Source organism: Macaca mulatta, chromosome X (assembly GCF_049350105.2).
Source record: "Macaca mulatta isolate MMU2019108-1 chromosome X, T2T-MMU8v2.0, whole genome shotgun sequence".
In the NCBI taxonomy this organism is placed as follows: domain Eukaryota; kingdom Metazoa; phylum Chordata; class Mammalia; order Primates; family Cercopithecidae; genus Macaca; species Macaca mulatta.
In genome coordinates this window covers 131382896-131385586 of record NC_133426.1, presented here as the reverse complement: position 1 = coordinate 131385586, position 2691 = coordinate 131382896, and the positions used below count along the sequence as shown (strand labels likewise).

The 2691-nt window shown below is 35.9% G+C and overlaps 1 pseudogene; it reads right to left on the bottom strand.

Annotated features, from left to right (window-relative positions):
• Positions 1 to 1398: 1398 nt before the first annotated feature.
• Positions 1399 to 1493, bottom strand: LOC114675271 (small nucleolar RNA U13; annotated as a pseudogene).
• Between the last annotated feature and the right edge of the window lie 1198 nt (positions 1494 to 2691).

The window sequence follows — 2691 nt, the reverse complement described above, 5'->3', positions numbered from 1 at the left end:
AAAGTGGAGAAAGGAGTAAAAGAAAAGAGAGGCTGTGTTCAAAGAAAAGGATTCACAGTTCCAGATCTTGGAATTAAATCCTTTACCTTCTGAATGTATTCTTCTCTGAAACCTTAGACTTATTTTGCTCATTCAGAATAAAATAGAACATTTAGCTTTGAAAATAGAGTTTTTACAGAAAATAAAGTGCTTCTTTAAAATGCTAATTTTTGACTCTCAGAGTATGTCCAATTTTTCCATAAATTTGTAATCCATGGTAATTCTGAGGCATAGCCTATTGGAAATTAGTATGCTGAAGCCATGTCAGAAAACTAAGCAGGTAGAGATTTACAGTTAATTATTGGAGAGACTCACATCATGACATTAGCACATGGTTTAGCTGTATTTTGACAGTAGAAAACCTGGCATAAGAGTCTCCGAGAGCACCAAGTAATATGCCTGAGGTCCCTTTCCTGCAGGTGAATTCTCTAGTGGCAGTCATCGCAATTTATGCCAAAGGCTTATTTTTGTGCAGACATAATCTCTGGTAGAATTTTCACAGCCTCTGTTGACAGGACTGACGGTGTGTATAGGCCCAGGCTCCTAGGCAACACCAGCATCAGTTAGCAGTCAGCAAATATTTATTATGCCTTAACCATATGCCTAGAACCAAGTTAGAAGCAAGGAAGATATATTAGAACAGGCATAAACAATCCCCTCAGACTCTTTACAGGGCTGACATACTTAAAGTAACTAAAATAGTGACAAGGCTATATTTAATCAAATGCCTCATTTGGGGGAGGGTGAGTATTTTAGGATGTTAGAAAAAGGAGAGATCAGTTAGAGCACTAGATTGGAAGAGTCTTCAGAAAAGAATTGGAACTCATCCTATAACTCATAAGACAGGTCGAATTTAAAGAGTCAGAGTGAGAAAAGGAAGGAAATCTATGCACATTGAGAACAATTCAGAGGAAGGCAAAAACAAACAAAACATAACAAAACAAAAACACCCTGGTATTTTTATAGTACAACAGGGAGACCAGCTTGATTGACATGGAAGATGTTTGAAATCAATAGAAAATAAGTTAGGTTGGGCCAGAGTATCAAAGTATTTTGAAAACCAAGTCAAATGTTTTAAATTCAATACATTAAGAAATGGGAGACGTGTGATGATGAAAGGTGGGAGCATAGCATGGTCATTTAAAGGGCATTTTAACAAGATTAATATGGTACTGATTTACTGGACAGATTGGAGAGCGTAGAGAAAGGTATACAAATATTACTATAGCTATTGGATAAGCATATATTTAACCTCAATTTCACCCTTCAAAGAAGTCATTCAGGCCATTCCCCACAAAATCCTAGATTCCCATTGTTTTTTTATGTTTAACATAAAAGTGTTAAAAAGATCTAAGTTCACATCAGATGGGTAATGTGCCAAAGTTGTAACAAGGTTTGAAAGAGGCACATCTCACACATGAATATGAAGACCTATGGAGTCAGATTCCAAGGCTGAAGGGACTATTTGCACTTACATCTTTGGATAAAATCTCTGTGTCTCTAATTAGCTTCAATCTATACAGATGTTCTTTAAGGAGTTGCCATTCCTTTTTATTAGACCGAACTCACAAATTTTTCCATCTAAGTTTGATGTAGTATATTGGAAATGACTATTGTAGGAAAGATGGAATATATGAAAAATATGGAGGTTTTTTAAGAAAAAGAAAAGAAACATGTGTAAGAGGTAAAAATAAGCAAACCAAAATAACTTAGATGGATGAACCCAAACGTAGGTTGTAGCTGAAAATAGAAGGGTAAACAAGTGCCATCCCCAATAAAAACAAACTAAAGTAAGAAAATGGGAAATGCAGAGAAATCAGGACATAAACCAAGTTTCACTTGAATTATACATAAAAATTAAGACAGTTATTTCAGTTTTGATTCATTCGCTTGTGTGTACACTTAAGTTTTCACCTGCCAAACCTTGTACATTAGTATAAAATTGATCATATTTACGTCATCATCAAATGGACACTGGTTTGTCAGATTTGAGGGAGGAAAATATTTTTCTTAAAATCATTGGAGATTAAGTCTCAGGAAAGCTACTGCCTCAATGAAAATCTTGTAAATATAATTGGCATTAAGATCTGTTTAATTAAATGACTGGAATTACAAGGAAAAAGGAAGTCAAGTTTGTCTGTAGGTATTTGTCTTTTGCTTTCCTCAGTTATTTCCCTACAGTGCAATTTATTCCATTTAGACTAGTGGTGGTTCAACACTAGCTATACCTTAGGATCCCTATGGGAACTTTCAAAAAGTCCACTGCCCAGACTCCACCCTAGATTGATCCAAACTTTGGTATTTTCCAGAGCTCCTTGGAGGATTCTAATAGGTATGCTGAGTTGAGAAGCACTATATTAGATTAACACCAGCATCTTTCTCTCTTCCCCCCTCATATAGTCCCTTAAGGCATAACACTTCTTACAAGGGACATATATTTTAGCCAGACTAAATATTTGTGTTACACTGATGATAGAAATCTCTTGAGGGCAGGTCTTTGGTTTGTTTATTTTTCTATCACTCGGTGGGCTCTGGCCAGTAAAGTTTCTTGTATTAATACCAAGTAGAAGTATAAGAGGTAGCAGGATTAGAGATAGAGCCCAGGACAGGCTAGTTTCTATGTACGGGAGAAGGGGAAGAAAAAATCCAGAT